Below are 20734 nucleotides of genomic sequence, written 5' to 3' on the forward strand. Positions count from 1 at the left end.
AAAAAAGCAAGCAAACAAATAAACATATATAAAATAAACATAATAAAAAATAATCTGTAGGCCTAGAAACTTTTAAATTATCACATTTTCTAAAGAACTCTTTGGAGTTTTTGTTATTCAGGACAAGACTCCTACAATGCTTATATCCTTTTGACAAAGGAGACAAATATGGCTTCCAGAACATGGCCAAGCATGATAGCTATATAGATAGACAGACAGATAGGGACCTACATATCACTACATCTATATACACTATATATCTTTATAATATATGCAATTTATACTTATCTGCTGAAGTGAGATTCAGGTGGTATCAATTCACAGATGGCTAATGTAAGAGACAAAGTAGAAAACATGAGTCCATGTATGTTTATTTTTCTTTCTTTAAAGAAAATGAATAAGTGTCCTGTACATGCCTGTCCAGGAGTATGGAGTATAAGCCCGATATGATTTCATTGAATCATGATCTCAAACTCACTAAACATTAATATTCTTAACTCTATTTAGAATCAGTCTGAATGATGAAACATTCGATGAGAAAATAAATCAAAATTTACTTTATATTTCCTAGAGATTGCCCTTTCTCTCAGTAATTACACACTGATTAGGAATAAAGACTACAATAATTTCTCTGTCACTGTTGGATAATAAAAATAAGCTTATATGGCCAGATTTATCAGTAGTAAATGAAAAATAATACTAGTGGCCTAGCTGAAATCTCGGGTTTTCCACTGCAGAGGAAAAAGGCAATGATTCTTCAAATCATAAGAAGATGAAAGTATTTTCAAGTATCAGCTTTGGGCTAAGCTCTCATCCCAGGTCACATGTTTGGTTAAAAGCATCCTTCTTACAGAGACTCTGGAGGCATCATAGAGAAATGAGAGTCTGAGAACTCAAACTTCAGCAGGAAGTTGACCAAGAGATCTTTAAAACATTGATGGAATTGGCATACTATATGAAAAAAGATTATTTTTTTTTACATTTATATTGTGCTCTGTGTTCAAAGTATTCATGTCCTATTGGAAAATATGTGCACTTATTTAAGATACTGCACTAAGGAAATAAGGAGTCAAGCTAGAAAAGGCTACCAAAATAATGGCTAAGAATGGTCTTTCCCTCACATTGTAGAACTTTTATAAAGGAAACTCTCTTGATTTGGCATGGCACAACCTGGTTTGTACCACTGATGTTATATGTGACAAATAATGAATAAATAACCCAGATTCCAGTAAATTCTTACTAATGAAGGAGCTGCTCTTTTATTACAAAATTCATAAGAAAGAATGTAAGAAAATAACCCTCTTCCACTTATATATATTTCCTGTATGGAAATTGAACAACTGTAATCTGAAATGATTGTTTTGTTGGAATCAACAAGCAAACTGTATCCACGTGGCTAGGAATCCTTTAAAGGAAATGTACAGTCCTGCTGTCAATTATCTGGAAAAAATACAAGATACAAGAAAAAAGGCAAGAAATCTGAGTCATTGCAAAGTAGCCCGAGATTGAGGAAGGAGAGAAACTCCCTATCTCCCTACACTCTCTGGGTTTTGCTATCTTAGACTAGAACTCTGAGGATTCTAGTTTTTATTAACAAGTAATGTCAGAGGTGGAGAAAAAGCAGTCTGGGAAGTAGAAGACAGGGGAGGCCTACATAAGGAGAGCATTTCAAATGAGGTACGCGGCAGCCATGCCAATAGCATAGTAGACATCACCTAGAGGATACCTTAAAGCTTTCTCAGCAGACTTGCTCAATACCTGCACTTTTTTTTTCAAAGATTTTATTCATGCATTCGACAGAGAGAAACACAGCGAGAGAGGGAATACAAGCAGAGAGAGTGGAAAGTGGTACAATCCAACTGGAAAATTTTATGACAGGTTCTTATAAAGTTCAATGTAAAAATACTCTATAATCCAACAATCCCACTCTTAGGAATTTATTCAAGAAAACTGCCAACATATGTTCACAAAAAGCATTGTACAATTATGTTTATAGTAGCTTTATTCCTAAAGACTCAAATAGGGAAAAAAACCCACCAATGGAGAATGGATAGATAAATATTCAATGGACTGTTACTTGGTCATAGAAAAGAAACTAATAAAATAAAATAAATAAAACTCAAAAATTATGTTGAATCAAAAAACTAAGTATAGGGGCACCTGGGTGGCTCAGTGGGTTAAGCCTCTGCCTTCAGCTCAGGTCACGATCTCTGGATCCTGGGATCGAGCCCCGCATCGGGCTCTCTGCTCAGCAGGGTGCCTGCTTCCCCCTCTCTCTCTGCCTGCCTCTCTGCCTACTTGTGAGCTGTCAAATAAATAAATAAAATCTTAAAAAAAATACTAGGGAACTTGTCAACGTCGTTCCTCCTATAAAAAAAAAAACTAAGTATAAAATTGTGAATATTCTATAATTTATAAATCATATTCCAGAAAAGAAAAAAACTAATCAATGGGAAAAAAAAAAACATAAGAAAGGTGATTACAGTCAGGCTTGACTGGAAAATGGCATAAAGGAATATTCTGGAGTGAAGGCAACATTCTATGTAATGATATGACTGTAATGCATAAGCAAAAGCATTTTTCTTGCAAAAGTCACATTAAAACTGTGAGTATATTACAATCCAGTTAATGAATTTCATATTTATGTATTAAAGCAGAAAACAGTTTATTCTGAAATAAAAAAATAAGACTCACTTATGGATAGTAGAAGGATAAATAGATGAATATGATTTTTTAAACCTTGCAGTGAAATATAATGATTGGCTGTAGATGACATATTCCTATTAACTGTGAAGTTCTTTAAAAATTTGATGTATTTTTGGAATTTTTATAATAATGATTTTGGAAAAACAAAGATTTCAAATAAATTTTGCAAAAGAAGATAAACCAAATAAGCATATGTAAAGATGCTCAGCATCATTACCTGTCAGAAAAGGGTTAATTAAAACACAGTGAGATATCACTACACAGCAACAAGGATGGCTAAAAGTAAAGACTGAAGATAAAAAGTGTTGATGAGGTTTTGGAATAATAGAGACTTTGATAATTTGATGGTGAGAACATAAAATTATCATCAACCACTCTGGCTAACAATTTGACAGTTTCTTATACCATAAAACTCCAAAACTCCTTTTCAAAGTATTTAACCAAGATAAATTGAAACATATGTCCACATAAGGGCCTGTACATGAATCTTAATAATAACTTTATTCATTATATCTAAAACTAGAAACAAACCAAATGTCTAACAACCAGTGAATGGATAAATATTGTGATATATCCCTGCAATTGACTATTATTACTGAGCAATAATACGGAGTGAATTACAGAATACAATCAACCTCATGGATGAATCCAAAATCATTTTGTTGAACAAAAGAAGTCAAAATCAAAAGAACACACTTATATGAAATTATAGAAGAGCAAGTTAAGGTAGGGCTGACCACTAAAAAATGTGGGGTTTAGAAGCACCAACCCCCTACCCCATTCAGTTGAAAATCCATCCATAACTTTTGACTCCACAAGCTCTTTATCAATAGTCAGCTGCTCAAAATCATACCAATAGTATAAACAGTGAATTAACAAATAGTTTTTGCATTATATGTATTACCTACTGTATTCTCATAACAAAATAAGCTAGAGAAAAAATGTCATTAAAAAATCATAAGGAAGAGAAAATACATTTATAGTGCTGTACTATATTTATTGAAATAAATTTGTGTATAAGTGGACCCACACAGTTCAAACCCATGCTGTTTAAGGGTCAACTGTATAATTTTAGAAAATAGGACAGGGGCTGTAAAGAGGAGTGAAGTTTCTGAGGCATTGGAAATGTTCTGTATCTTCTTTATAGCGGTGCACATATACATTGATGCATGTGTTTGTCAAAACTCACAGAACTGCGAACTTAAAATGACAGTATTTAACTATAAGTAAATTATACTTTGTTATAGTTAATTAAATATAAAAATATGAATTACTGCTATTAGTTCTGCCATGGAAAATTTAGAGAATCCCATGCTTGAGGACAGAGTGGAAAAGTGGAGGGCAGTGTTTCCTGAAGTGTGAAGAGGACAGCCTGCTGCTGAAGCCCTAGCTCATGGTTCTCTACCTTCCCAGGGGAGTAGAGGTGGGCTTGATGGAGAAATGGCCTCTATAATCATGAAGGGAGGCAGAAAGAAGAGTAAGAAAAGAAGATAGAAAAGCCAATGTCAAACATCTTGACATTGGGCCTGGTCCTAGAATTAGAGTTATTTAGAATGAGCCTGTGCCCCAATTTTCCCAGGGTCATTTCCAGTTTATTACTACTTGTCTGGTGTAATAACTAATGGTGTAACCTTTTACTCTGGAATGCTGTTCCAGTTTAGCATCTAAATATTGCAATCATCCAAACTCTGCCACACTGGAGAGACTTTTACAGATGGTTTCTAGAATTGTCCAACTTGTCTATATCTTTGCTCAAACTACCTATCGAGTTCAAACCCCAGGACTCTATACTGAAAGCAGGTCAGAATCTATGTCTCTGGTTCTGATCCCTGACCTAGTCCTTGAAACTCACCCTTATTCTGCCTTCTTTTCATCTGCTCTAATTGACCACTATACTTTGTAGCCGAGTGGAAACTTAGTTTTTTAATGCCTTCTAAAACTTATTAGACATACCTATTAATTCTTGGTGTTGTCTAGCAAGGATTTGATTATACTAGAGTTTAATTTGAAAACACTTGTTAAGATAGACACATGACATTTGCAATGACGTGGTTGGAACTAGAGGGTATTATGCTGAGCGAAGCGGTAAGATGGGGGGTTTGGGGGGTGGGGAAGGAAAAAATGAAACAAGATGCAATCAGGAGGGAGACAAACCATAAGTGAGTCAATCTCACAAAACAGACTGAGGGTTGCCTGGGGGAGGTTGTAGGGTGAGGGTGGTGGGTTTATGGACATTGGGGAGGGTATGTGCTATGATGAGTGCTGTGAAGCATGTAAGCCTAACAATTCACAGACCTGTACTCCTGGGGCTAATATTAAATTATATATATGTTAATAATTTTTTTTTAATTTTTAAAAAAGTTTTTTTAAAAAGATAGATACTCATATGAATTTATTCCAAAGATCAGTTCATTCTGTCCTTTCTGGGCCCTGACAGAACCACATATTCCAAAACTATCAGGACATCTACTTCCCTGATTGGCTTGTGGCTGTCCACATGTTCGTTTCCCTATTGTTGTTACCAATTATCCTCAGTATCCAATCTTATGTCTGGCGGAGGTACAGTCATACAATAATGATTTTCAGGCAGGAACATATTTTATTTACAAGTGATACCACAAAATGAAAGTGAGAAAGACAAAGAGAGAGAAAGAGAGACTGTAAGAAACTTTCCTTCCTAAGAAAGAAGTCCACAAAGCTAGTAATCTCACACGGAATGGTGAGTACACTGAAGAAAAATTTCATCGAGTCAAGGGCAGCCCTGTTGTTGGCTTCTATGATCCTCACTTAGAAGGGAGGACTGCTTTGGAGTTTAGTGAAGGTCCACAGCATACAGGAAATCAAATTTTAAGAGAATTACTTCACCTTAAAAAGCCATGTAAGCAAAATGGCCACACACACGCACACACAAGGAGATAAATGAAGACGTAAGTATAGAAAGATGCATTTTTTGACCTTCCATCGTAAAGCTGGAGGGCACATTAACATCGGTTCCCCCTTCTTCTGCTCCAGATACCACTTTTCTGCAATATCAAACCTAACAGCCTGTTTATCCATCCTTTGAAAGAAAAACATGAGTAATCACTGCAAAAATCATACTGTTTTGACATTGTATTATTATTACAACTAGTCACCAGCCCTGGTTGCTAAGGGGTGTGGGTGTCTTGTTTGCAGTGCACTTCCATAAGTCACTTTTTAATTACAAGTGTGCAAGCCAACCACGATATTAAATTGCTGGAGGAAAAGAGAAAGCAAGGATGAAGCCTTATCTAATCTGCAAAACACAATGATTAAATGTACTGTCTTCAGTAGGGTGTTACAGAAAGTCAAACAATGAAATGTCCGATCATGATTCTGCGTTCTGCAGGGGGGAAGCATTCAAGAGCAACATTAAGAGCCACACAAGTGTCAGGGAGGCAGAAGGAAATTGTAAAATGCTGGCTGCTCTTTACAAGGACTTCTTTCTTTCCTGGACATAAGGAAAACATTGATTGGAAAGATAAAAAAAAAAAACAAAACTTTATATAATTCATGAATAGTTTAGAGGAAAAATCACACTAAATTGTACTCTTTATTTATAACTTTGGGTAATGTGTCATTTTAGTCTTATTGTTCGAGTACCTGATTCAGAAAATAATAACACACACACACACACACACACACACACACACACACCTTAAATTAAAACTCGATTGAGAATGAAAAATGATCCCATAACCCTAAAGGTTTTTTCCTATAATGTATTATTGCTTTAATAAAAAATCTATATTCTCCAACTGACCCATTTTTCCTTTGGTGGAGATTTTGGCTACTACATAAGAAAAATAAAATTAAAATATGAAAAAAGAACCTTTTATAGCTGGTCTTGTTTTTCAAATTTTCACTTTAAGACCATGGATTCCTAATATAAATAACAACAACAACAACAAAGTAAAAAGACTCTGTACCTCAGAAACAAACAGTGACAAAATTTTTTAATATTTTTATAAAAATAATTTTTAAAATATTGTCACATATTTTAAAAATAATTCCCAATCTATATAGCATTTTCACAAATATTACCACACAACCCCATTTTAATATAGGCAATGTTGTTCCCATTTTAGAGATGAAGTTTCCATGTTATTCTCACTTTATAGATGAGTCATGGAGAATTTAAGTGGGTGCCTATAGTCACTAGTTAGTAAAGAACAAATAGGAGTCATGCCCTGGTCTTCTTTCTGTAAAACTACATGGTTGCTACCCGTGTTATAATCCCATCTGTTGTCTGGGTTCGAACACTCCATAGTCAGTCTGGAAGATGAGGTTAAAGTGCAACTGATAATACAAATAAGCCATTCTTTCAACAGAGCTCAGCTTTTGATAATACCATGAGTATTTGAAATATCACTGAAACTTACAGATATATCACAGTTTTAAAACTGCACGTGTGTGTGTCTATCTTGTTTTTACTAGAACACACATTCCAGAACCGGCCATTTTATAAATAAGCTTGCTGTGTAAACCTATCCATTTTTGGAGAAATTATTTAGAATCTCAGGTTTCTTACTGAAAAAATAACCAATTTGAAAAATGCTCATCATCATTTTTCTGCTTTTAAATGTCATCACGGTTGAGATTTCAATATCATAGTGTCTACATTGGTTTGTTTTGGTAACCCATCTTTTTCCTGGTTTGTTCTATGAGGAAAGTTTAAAATTGGCATCTGTATTACTAAGAACTGTCTTTGGAAGTGGCAATACCTCAACAGGTTTCTAATGACCCTATAAAAACCCCTAAGGCCATGTGGGAACAACTGCTTTCAAGGTAATCATCTTAATATAACTTCTCTCACTTCACCTGTATCTCTTGACCTTTCTGTGATTATTCACTTCCCTCCACTCAAGCGGAATGGGACTTCTCTTGCTCCTTCCATGAAATGATGAAACAAAATGTCTGGTTCTTTTCTCATTTCTCCAACTAGGTCTTCAGTTTTAAGGTGCCTCCTCCCTATCCAATCTAAATCCCTACATCCCACCTCATTATGAGAATTCCCATGTTTTTGTCTTTTTCCTTTATCTTACTAAACTAATTGCCTCGAGGGAGAAGCAAACAGCAGTAGCAAAGAGCATGTCAAGTCTTGAGCTTGAATATAGTCAATCTCCAGGCAGCCACCTGCTAATTGAGTACATTTTGACGAGTTGTGTATGTTTTGTGGGATCACCACTTCCACCTCTGTAAATGGGGCAGGGAGGCAAATGATAATCTGTGCTTCCAAGAGTTGTGAGAATTAATAAAATAAAATGTGAAGCACCAAGCAAAGCAGAACATAATTAATATTTAATAAATGGCAGTTAATTTTATCATAAAGGATGATACTACTTCACCTTCTTCTCCTCTCCCATTTGATTCCTTTTTGGCTGTGACTATATTTATGTTTCTGCAAAATACTTCTGAATATGCCTTTGTCTCAACACCCCGTACTCATTCTTACTTTCTCCTTACTTTACACGTTGAATGGTGTTGACTTTTTATAAATAAAGTTGAAATTCCCCAGACATTCATTCATCCATCTATTTTCTACTATGCCTTCGTTTACTCTATTCCTTTGCCTACAACTGTTTAGCCAGTATTTATATTTAGCTACATGTCCTTCACTACTTTTTTTAAAAGATTTATTTATTTATTTATTTTGAAGTGAGAGGAGAGAGCGTGAGAGGGGGCAGTGGGAGAGGAAGAGAAAGTCTCAGGCAGACTCCCATGCTGAATACTGAGCCACATGCTTGACTGATTTTCAGGACCCTTAAGATCAGGACCTGAGCAGACACCAAGAGTCATGCTTAACCAACTGTGCCTCCCACGTGCCCCAAAATGTCCTTCACTGTTAAGTTTAACTCAAAAACCATTACTCACCCTACCTCCCTTAATTAATTATAAAGTTTCTTATGTTATCTAGATTTTACATTATATCCTAGGTATTTGCATTCGTGCCAAATCTCCTCATTTATGTGTTAGATCTACTGTACTCATATTCTTATGTTTTACTATTCTTTTGTTTTGTTTTATTATTCTTAAGAATATAATACTTGTACTTAGAAAGTCTTGATATATATGAGGTGACCAAATTTGTATATATATATGTGTGTCAACTGCATATACTAATACATACACATGTTTGATCTCCTCCTGATTCATATTTATAAAGAGGTTGTTTTCACAGTTCTTTCAATGACTAATGATGGGAGGGGGAGGCTGGATCCTTCTCAGTGATTCTCAAAAAGCATTCTGGGACTATTTTACATTGGGAAGTTTCTTGCCTATATGCCTCTGATTGTACATATTCTACTGGTTGCCAATTAGGCAGGGAGGATTAGAACTTATATGGAGAAAGAATTATTAAAATAGGACAGAAAAACTCACTATCATTATGAATATATGTTTCTTTACTGAAGCACACCTGTAAAATCAGGTCTTTTCCAAGTAAGTTTGCCACGTGGGTGGAGTCAGCCATGTTTACGTAAGTTATTTAGGGTCTTGGGTTGGTTTCATAAGAACAAAACAACCTACTCGACTTGAAAAACAGTGGTATAAACATTTATATGCTTTTACCATGATGGGTAAGAAAGATATGCTTAGGTATAATAGGTTATATTTAAAACTATTCTTAACTGCTGTTGAGTTTCATATGTCCCCAAACTTCAGGCATAATAGCCTTTCTGAACCACATTGAATTCTACTGCATAGAATGTACTCTCATGGCCGCTGACATGTCTAGGACCTCAGGGTAGATGGCAGAGGAAGTTTATTCTCCAGAATTTTCATCTTGTAGCATTATCACTGATGACTTATTCTATTTTTTCAACCTGTTTAGTTGTTAAGAGGTAATTTAGAGGTCAACATATATGCCTTACAGACCCTGGGTGAATTAAAAACTATGTGTCATCTCTCCCTCCAAATTACTTTTCACACACTTCCCCATATAGCAAAATCAACTGCAAAGAAATGCTTTGCATTTCTTTTTTGCAACATAAAGCTTCTGAGAGTACCTTTACCTTTCCTTTGTAGTTCTACAAAGTCTTCCCACCCTACCCTCCTGTCCTTTACATTCTTCTTTTCCTGTATAAGAAAATTCTCATTTTTCTTTCTTATTTCAAGTATCTCTAGCCATTGATGCAGGTTAGGTGGTACTTGAAATTTAAAGACAATAAAAATCCCATAATCAGGGCGCCTGGGTGGCTCAGTGGGTTAAGCTGTTGCCTTCGGCTCAGGTCATGATCTCAGGGTCCTGGGATCGAGTCCCGCATCCGGGCTCTCTGCTCAGCAGGGAGCCTGCTTCCTCCTCTCTCTCTCTCTCTGCCTGCCTCTCTGCCTACTTGTGATCTCTCTCTGTCAAATAAATAAATAAAATCTTTAAAAAAAAAAAAATCCCATAATCACAGACTAAAGTTTTTAAGATAAACTGATCCAATTGGACAACTCATCAAAAACATATAACCAATTTTTAAAAAATTGGTTTTTAACAATCATAGAAAAAAATATTTCCAAGATTTTCAAAACTAGACTCAGTGACTTTCCTCATACTACTTCTGGGGTTAGGGAGTTAGGTTTTCAATCAAATATTTCGGTCTCTATTTCTATGGAGTATGAAGCTCAACCTTCTATTGCCAACATTTCACATATTTTGGGAAAGTTCTCCAGAAAACAACTGTCTATTAGCAAAACAAGAGTGAGAGCATTGTTAGATGAGCTGACATGGAGAAAGTGCACTTAAGAGAATAGGAAAGGACAGGGACTTCTTAAAATAGCATCAATATTAAAAAGGAAAGCAGAAGAAACCAAGAAAGAGGAATAAAAAATAACCAGCAAAGTAGACTTACAAGGAGAACAAGGAGTGACATCTCAGAGAGAAAGAAAAATTTCCTAAGTCATATGCCTCCCCTTTTCAAAAATAGCTTTCTTGAAATATATTTTAGTGTCATATGGATTTGACTATATTTCCTGCCAAAGTGGGAAACCAGTCTCTAAAAGAAGTAACAGGACAAGTCACTCTGAGTGCTATGTGCTTTGGGATGGAAATTGGCAAAATCCTGGCAAAATAAAGACCAACATAGTAAACAGTGTCATTTAATGAAAGGTGTGTTATAAACAGGAAACAAAACATCCATGAAGGTCTGTTTCTTATTAACCAATTTAAAGCATGACACAATGTTTTCAGTCATGATATAATCAAAATAGATGTAAGAAGTTTACAAAAAAATACTTTTAAACTGTGTACATTTCTACAGTTTTCTTATGTTAGTTTTGTGATTTTTGAAATAAACACTGCCACTGATAATTTTTCTCATTCTATGTTGTATTTAATTTTCACTTTAATGGATTCAACTCATACATATATATTCAAATAATATCCAGCTTCACCTGGATGTTTTTACATTCTTGTCCGCAGAAGGTCCAAGATCTGAGATGTCTCCCTGAGTCCTCTATCTAATTCCCTTTTGTGAAGGGGAGTTAAATAGCACATATGTTTGCTTTCTACCTTCATCTAGTTGCTAGAAGACCTCAGGCTAAAAATAGTTGGTGAGAGAAGGTAAAGATGGCCAATCTACAGGTGAGAATATTTTTATTACAACTAAGAATGGAAATTAAAGAAACTAAAGGGGACAACACAGAGGAAAATACCATTAATATAGTATTAACGCACATATATGTAGTGTATGGTATGTGGCAGGTACTTTTATAGATTCCTTGCATATTTATTTATTTAATTCTTCCCCAAACACTATCGAGTAGCTAATACAGTATTTCCCATTTTACAGATGAAGTAAACTGAGGTACAAAACATTTAAATAGCTTGGCAAGGTCATACAGATTGGCAGATTCAAATCCAGGCATTCTAATTTGCATAGATCATGCTCTTAACCATGATAAGGTTTTGCTATCCAGGAGAAGGAAAACACTCTGACCTCAGCTGGACAGTCTTAGGTTTTGGCTTTTACTCAGGGAAGTTGCTGGCTCCTCCTTTTACTGCTGTTCTTCAGACCTCTGAGATTCCTGATCGTGGGTCACTCTATGAACTAGACCAAGTTCAGGGGTGGAGTTACACTAACATATAAATGCCAATTTTATAATATTCTAGATCTATTCTGATTTTAACTCGACAGGGAAAGAAGGCTGATGAGAATGGAGACAGATATTTTTACTCTGGAACTATAAGAAGAAAAAGTTAAAAGCAAATTCTGTGAGAACTTTGTGGCCACTTTGGTGAACTCACCCAGCTTCTCAGTAAGACAGTTTCTAACCCAGAGGTCTTGTTCGCAAGTTTCAGAACGGATTGTGTACAGGTAAGGGCTGATACATGTCTTACCGTTAATCAGTGCCCCATCCCATTCTGACTGGTCACTGTCTATTCCATGCCAGTTAAAAAGTACACCCCTTGTCCTGGTGTTAGCATTTTTCAACATATTCCTTCTTTTCTCATGTTCTACACCTCATACTTGCAGCTGTGGCAGCAGATTACAGTCAGAAGCAGAGGTGAGAGAATTTCAATATGCTCTTGATTCCTCAAAATGGATGAGGCCAAATGGACTTTATTGTCCAGCAAGGAAAACAAAATAGTGTGAAGGCACAATATAAATGTGCTCGATTTCACTTATTCAGAGATGTCTCTGAATGTTGTCTTAAGAAATTTCGTCTTTCTTAATTATCATATGATCTCCCTGATATGAGGAAGTTGAGAGGCAACGTGGGGGATTTGGTGGGTAGGAAAAAAATAAATGAAACAAGATGGGACTGGGAGGGAGACAAACCATTAAGAGACTCTTAATCTCACAAAACAAACAAGGTTGCTGGGGGGATGAGGGTAGGGAGAGGGTGGTGGGGTTATGGATATTGGGGAGGGTATGTGCTATGGTGAGTGCTGTGAAGTGTGTAAGCCTGATGACTCACAGACCTGTACCCCTGGGGCTAATAATACATTACATGTTAATAAAAAAATTAAAAATTTTAAAAACAAGAAATGTTGTCTTTCTTAAGGTACAGATGACCACAAGTTCTTTTCTAGGACCTGCCTTGAATTCCATAACCCTGGAAAACATAATTTGAAGATTTCAGAGAACACAAATTCATCCAAGGATTTTATATCACCTTTAAACTCTTTCAAAGACAATGACTTGAACGAATAGACCTAAATGGGGGAGAGGGAGGTGTTGTTTCTTGGTTTTCCTTTTTTCCCAACTGTGTCCATATTCAAATAGATATCTTTCATTTGAGTATCTCTGAGCTGCTTTTCTTCATGTTCTCAGAATTATGCATCCATTTAACATTTGGCGATTGTTTTAAAATCATATCTCTAGAAAATTCTAATGGCTAAAATCATCTCATTTTTCTTTTTGTATGGCTTTCTTATTTCTTCCTTGTTTCTTTGATTTTACATTCTCTTTCAATTCTCGTTTCTCATTCTGTCTAATATAACTGATTCTAATTCTCCCTCACAGCAGACTTTCTTCATTTTTATTTCACTTTGGAGCAACATAATTTAGATGCTATGAATGTCTTTACTTTAATATAGTATACCCTATAAATAAGAGCCAAAACTTGAAACAAATACATCAAATAAATATACATATATTAGAAATAATTGAAAATTCAAAGCAGGCAGGAAGGCATGGGAGGCAACTCCATGCTCCCAAGGAGGATACAAATACAAAATGCTTGCTCTATACCCTAATGTCACTGTCCTTTACCATATGTTAACACCTGCCTTAAGGCAGTGCTATGCACTTTGATTAATGGACAGTAATGACCTCAGTTGAGAGATTAGTAACTAGTCATGCAGTAGTTTCACTGAAAGTAATACACATGGGAAACACTATCATTTATGATGTAAAACAGAAGTTTTGTTCTGCTGAATTTTAGATGAGGAGTTACCCTAGCTTAGGATATTGCCATTTCCATGACAGAGGAAAAGATATGGCAGATTGCTGGTGGTTTTTAAACTTTTTCTTGAAAGGAACATGCATCACTGCTACTCACAACTCATTGCCTAAACCAAGTCACAAAAGATTCAGTCAATGGATGGAGAAGAAATCTTCTCCTATGGAAGACTAATAAAAACCACATGATCAAGCCTGATTATGGAGGGGGAGGGTGTTTTTACAGGGGAAGGAAGGAAACATTTGGAAATTGGAATGTAATCCACCACAAACACCTACACAATTAAAAGTAAGACCAGCAGTTTACAATCAAGAACTATCAACACTTTCCATTTTTTAATGAAGGTGTCAAAGTTGAAATCTGCCACAGAATTCGCATTTGCAGACTTTCAATTAGGAATTTGGAATTTAAATATTTAAAAAAGCATGGAGTTGGGTGGTGGATTTTTTTTCCTACAGAACATTTAAATTCCTCCACGTCAAAAACTGTTTCTTTTCATATCTCTAAAAGTAACCACATGCCTTTCTATATGGAATTCACTTTCAAACAAGAATATTTATTCTCCCCAGTTGCTGGCACCATAAGGTGAAAAGTGCTTCTCAGAAGTTGTCTCACCACTAATGGGAATTTTTAATCAGGAAATGTTGTCGGGCTAATCTAATAGAATTTAAGTTAAGACCTCAGTGTCACTGAAGCCTAAAATATCCCTGTAGTTCCACATATAGAAATCACTGAATGATGTAGTCCATCCCTAAAGAGGTATTATGCAAATGAATGCATTTAGTTAATATGTACTGTAAACAGATCACTACTTCTTTATTCCTTTCTAAATCACAGCAGAGATTAAAACTGTAATACTCTTATTACCTAACAAAATAGCTAAATATTTAAAGTAGATTTGCAAAGAGCTTGAGCCCAAGATAACACCCTCTTAAATTTGGATTGGGTTTTCCTCCAAAGGTCATAGCATCTTCTTACATGCTTTGTCCCAAACTCCCAGGGGAGGAAAAAAATTATCCTAGAAATAGAATATCAAGTCACGCCAGCTTTCTCTGGCCACTCAGAGATTACTGAATATTTTATATTCTCATATTACTAAATTCCAACTCAATACTCACTGACAAGGAAAAGAGTGACGCTCAGACGTAACATATAAGTTGGAAAAATCAAACCCAAGATGCAGAACACAATTGATTGGTTCTTTCTGATTTAGTGGCCTCATGGTGAGTTAATGTCAGTCTCCATTAGAACTCATCTCTGGCACGTTGACCGATTTTACCACCAGCAAATGATTTCAGGTGAGAATGAAAACTCAATAATGATCTTTTCATTTGTCTTTTAAACCTTTATTGAATACAGACAATGAAGTAGGATGCTATGGCTTTGGCTATATAATTTTAAAAGGTTGATTTTTATGAAGATATTTTTGAGCCATCATAAAAGCTGGATGCAAGTGACAGCAAAGCTTTTCCTCTCAATTATGCAGACGCCAACTGATCAAACAGCGCTGGTTTTATTAAACATGCCCAACATCCCCTTGGGATCACCTATTTTCTGCCAGAGAACTTTCCTTCTCTTTTGAAAGGCGTAAAAAAAGAACATGGACAAATGATCATTTTTAAATCAGCAAATTTGTCTTTGCTTTTCTGTTTTTAATCTGTTATTGAATTGAGGTAATATATTTATTGTTCAAGAACAGAGAGAACCAAAGGACCTGAGTGCAGTTTTGCGGTTGGAGCAGAAAAGTTGTGCGACCTTACACAAGGGAAAGACGAGAGGAAAGAGATAAATCTACACTGGTCACTCTCAGAGAAAGGGAGACTCAATCAAATGCAATACAGCTTCCTTAGAGAGGAAAATGGGCCTCAGTGCAGTACTGAAAGGCAAGTTTTAAGAGTGAAGGAAATGATCAGCTCAGAATAGAGTAGCTGCCGGTAAGTAAATGTTGTCAGAGGGTCTTCTGTATTCTTACTAATGGCCATTTTGACTTGCCATTGGTACATAATAGATCATTGTCCTGGAGATGTGAAGAGGTCTGAAATGTCCAAAGTGGCAAAAGAGTTTTCCAACACCCAGAATTCTCTGAGGCAGTGAGGCCAGATACATGAATGTCAGGAGGGAAGCAGAAAATCCGAGACATAGCCTACATATTCATCAGGATTTCAAATACCTAATTCATTTATGCCTTAACCCTTTAGTATGTCATGTTTTTGTTTTATTTCTGTTCTGCATAAATGTTTCCTTTTCATTTTATTAAAATTCTTTCTTTTTCATTTTTATTCTATGATATTGATGCTTCAATGTTTCCAGACCTTTTCTATTATTTTTGTCCTTTGTGACAATGTGACAAAAAAAAAGAATAAAGGTATCACTTTGACCTTTTACTTCTTACTGGTATTTTATATAACATTTAATTTTATGCAGAAACAGAAGGTTGTCTGAGTAACTACTGGGATTCATGATAGGAGTGAAGAAAATCAAGTCAATTATATAAGCTAGCTATGTTCTGTTTTCATCAAAATTAACCAATTATTTTCCCCAAAAGATATAAAGTTCAGTCAATATTTTCAGATGGTTCATGTTACAATTTGTAAAATTACATTGTTTTTCTGTATTTTACTTTCTGAAATATTTTCATTGCATGTACTGATAGGACATAAGGAGGAACCATGGCAAAGATTTTAAGCTTTAAGACCTTGAAATAAAAATACGATTATCAAAAGAAATATCAAAGCCCCCGCAGTAGGTTGAATGGGTGCTCACATAAATACTTTGTGGGGAATCCAAGAACTGGCACCTCCATCCACACAATGCAGACCCTCCCATCAGTAACAGGCCCTAAATAAAATGACAAATGTCTTCATAAGAAACACAAAGACAGAAGAGGGAAAGACACACATAGTAGAAAGGCAATGTGAAGATAGAGGCAGAGGTTGGAGTGATGTGGTCACGATCCAAGGAAGCCAGTGAATACTGACATCATGAGAACTTAGAAGAGGCAAGGAAGGATTCTCCCCTAGACCTCTGGAGCGAGTGTGGCCCAACACCTTAATTTTGGATATAAGGCCCCCAGAATTGTGAGAGAATAAATTTTGTTTTATGGGACCCAGTTTGTGTGATTTATTATGGCAATCATAGGACAACAATACATATTTGTGAGTGTGTGTAGTTGCTCACTGAACAACAAGGGCTTGAACTTCATGGGTCTCCTTATATGTAGATTATTTTTGATAAATATAGTACAGTACAATAATCTTTTTCCCTGTCTCTACGTTTCTCTGCGTGTCCTAGAAAGAGGAGCAACAAAAATAAGAATGGAAGGAAATAAGGCACCATGAACAAAAGCCAGCAACTGACAAAAGAAAGTTATCCAGAAAAAATTTTTTTGAAGGTTTTATCTATTTATTTGAGAGAGAGAGCACAAGTGAGGGGTAGGACAGAGAGAGAAATAGACTTCCCACTGAGAAGGGAGCTTGACCTGGGGCTCAATCCCAGGACCCAGGATCATGACCTTAGGCTAAGGCAGACATTTAACCAACTGAGCCACCCAGGAGACCCCAGAAAATTTTAGGTAATAAATTACACACAAAGATTTTAACATAACTAATGATTATGCTTAATAACATAAAATCTAAGCTCGAAATATTTATAGCAAGCAAGAAAAAATAAAGAATAATCAAAGATATTTGAAAAGTAACTCAATAAAACTGTTAGAAATTAAAACCTGAATAACTAGAATGAGAACACAGTGGACAGTTTTTACACAGATTAATTATGGAATTATTAAACTACATTATAGCTATAAGGGAAGAGTACAACAAAAAGATAAAATATGAAAGATGCTAATATATGAAAAACTAAGCAAGTTTAATGAGCGCATGATTTTATGTATTTTTTAAAATTTTTAAAAGTATTTTATTACTTTATTTGTCAGAGAGAGAGAGAGAGCACGCGTATGGGAAGCAGCAGGCAGAGGGAGAAGCAGGCTCCCCGCTGAGCAAGGAGCCAGCGCCAAATGGGACTCCATCCCAGGACCCTGGGGTCATGACCTGAGCTGATGGCAGACATCTAATTGACTGAGCCACCCAGGTGTCCCAATAAGCACGTAGTTTTCCTTCTAGAAGTAGAAAAGAGAGAGAACATGACACAGAAAGTATTTGAAGATCTAATGTAAAAAATTTCCAGAACCAATGAAATCAAAAAACCATTGAAGCCCAGCAAAGCTCAAGCAAGATACCCATCCCCACATACACACAGTTCAACAGAATATCCCCAAAAAGAGATCATAAAGGCAGGCAGAATGAAGCGGATTCATTTTCATGGTGCAATGATTATACCAACAGCTTCCTTCCCTCACATGATAGTGAAAACCAGAAGATGGTGGCATCATATCTTCAACGCACTAAAAGAAAATCTCTCTCAAATCGGTATACTGTGAGCAGTGAAAATTTATTTCAAGAACAAGAGCAGGCAAACAAAAACTAGGAGTTTGTCATCACCACATTCATAAGAAAATAAATTTCTAAGTAAATGCTTCCGACAGAAGGAGAGTGAACTTAGAAGGAAGATTAATATTCAAGAAATAATAAAGAACACAGAAAATGATACATTGTGAATAAATTTTAAAACAAGTGACTTCAGAAATAATAATAATGCCTGGTGGTCTATTATTATCCATAATTTAGAGATGTGGAAAGAGAGTGACAGAGAGCCGGGATAATTTTCTCAATATCATGTAAGTATTAAGTGCCAGACCTAAATTTGAACCCAAGAATGCTGATTTGCAAACTCTGTGATTAAATCCTCTACTTTTCTGAGTAAAAGAATACGTGATGAATAAAAGGATGAAACCCATCTTACAGAATCAGTTAAGTTATGAGACAGATCTGAAAAAAGAATACGGAAGACAGAGATCAAACGTCAGGATGCACAATTTGTGGACCCACCACCCAATTTCCTAAACCTTGAAACTTGAGTAAGCCCCTTAATACAGCTCGCTCAGCTCCAGGGGAATAATGTGAGTGCTTCTGCTGAGGTTCCATGCGAACAAACTGCAGAATGGCTTTCAGAATAGAATGAGCAAGTGCGGACCAGCTTCTGCATCCTCCTATTCCACTCACCATTCAACTCCAGGGAGCTCTTTTAAAAAACAAGAGCACACGTAGTGGGGGTGAGATAGCAATGATAGGAGGCAAAGCAACAAAATTACACATTCCCCTTTTCCATTCCTGGTTCTCTAAGACTCTTGTTAAGGATGGATAGGGATGTTTTTGAATACAGGGCTACTAACCCTTTTGGGGTCATAATTTACACCATCCCTAATATTTTAATGTTTGGCTGATTCTTTAGGGCTGTCATAATAATAGAATCATTGAAATAGAAGCTGACGTCACAGAAATCACTAGCTGTGACAAGTTCCGAGTTTGGATTTCCTCCTCCTCCATCCTCTCATGTGGTCTTGGTCTTCAGAAGCAGACGTGCTCATTTCCCTGTAACTCCAAGTACATTGGTTGGGGGCTTATTTCTCCCTAGACCTTGGCAAGGGAGAATGGAACTAGTCATTCATTTGTTTATTCAGCACATGTTGACCACTGACCAAGAGCTGTTCCATGTGGGAACTGAACATACCAAGATATTTACCCTCAGAGCTTGTATTTGAGCAAGGCTGGCAGACAAGCAATAAAATAAACAACAATTCATAAGACCTAAGAATAATAGTAGATAAATAAACTCCCTTCCAAAAACAAAGAAACAAACAAAAATAGGAAAGAAGGAAGGAAGAAAGGAAGGAAGACAGATGTGAGCAGTTAACAAGTCAAGAATGCTGGGATTGGATTAGCCCTCCAACACAAAACCGATATGTTTTATTTTACTTACTGGATCAACTTTTAGAAAACAATTAGTGATACAAAATCATAGACTACCTCAAAATCAAAAGACTAATTCTTTTCTGACTCATCCAGAATTTTTAAACTATAGCAAACTCAGGATGAACACAAGTATCTTCAATATGATTTCATTCCTATTTTCTCAGGAGAGATAAGCACAACAGTTTTCTGTGGGAAATCTCACTCACAGAGACCTGTTTCCCTATTTTACTCATTACCACAAGTCTAGATAATTACAAATAGGACTTGAAGAAAATTTGTATACAGCATCAAAGGAAATGATGGGGGTTTAAAAAACTTCAAGAAAAAGCTGTAAAAACTTGAAGATGAAAAGCTCATTTCAATCTATAAGAGGATCTCTCTCTCTCTCTCTCTCTCTATATATATATATATATGTTTATCTTTTAAAAATTCATTCAGAGGGGTGCCTGGGTGGCTCAATCGTTAAGTGTCTGCCTTCAGCTCATGTCATGATCCCAGAGTCCAGGGATCAAGTCCCACATCCAGCTCCCTACTCCACGGGAAGCCTGCTTCTCCCTCTCCCATTCTCTCTGCTGTGTTTCCTTTCTCACTGTGTCTCTCTCTATGTCAAATAAATAAATAAAATCTTTTAAAAAATTCATTCAGAGGGTTTTGATATACAGCTGACCCTTGAATAATGCTGGGAGGGGGGCTTAGGGGAGTGACCTCCTACAAAGTCAAAAATCTGCATATAACTTTGACTCCCCCAAAACTTAACTATAAATAGCCTACTGTCGACTGGAAGTCTTACAATAATATAAAACAACCAATTAACACATTTTTGGTATGTTATGTGTATCATATACTATATTCATATAATAAAGCAAGCCAAATAAAAGGCTATGTTACTAAGAAAATAATAAGGAAGATAAAATACATTTACAGTACAGTACTGTATATGCAAGCATGGTCAGTTTCAGTTTCAGTGCTCTCCTCCTGACTTGCAGATGGCCCTCTTTGTTGTGTCTCCCATGGCGGACGGAACAGGGATGGGGAGAGATATCTTCCTGTTCTTGTAAGACCACCTTATAAGGTCCTGTCAGATTAGGACCTTTTGGCCTCCTTTAACCTTGATTATCGTGTAAAGACTATATCTACATATAGACATATTGGGCATTAAGGGCTTCTACATAAGAATTTTGAGAAAACAGCTCATTCCATAAAAGCCTGCTTCTTAATGCAAAATATGAAGACTCTTAGAAATGTGA

Source organism: Mustela nigripes, chromosome 12 (genome assembly GCF_022355385.1).
Source record: "Mustela nigripes isolate SB6536 chromosome 12, MUSNIG.SB6536, whole genome shotgun sequence".
Taxonomy (NCBI): domain Eukaryota; kingdom Metazoa; phylum Chordata; class Mammalia; order Carnivora; family Mustelidae; genus Mustela; species Mustela nigripes.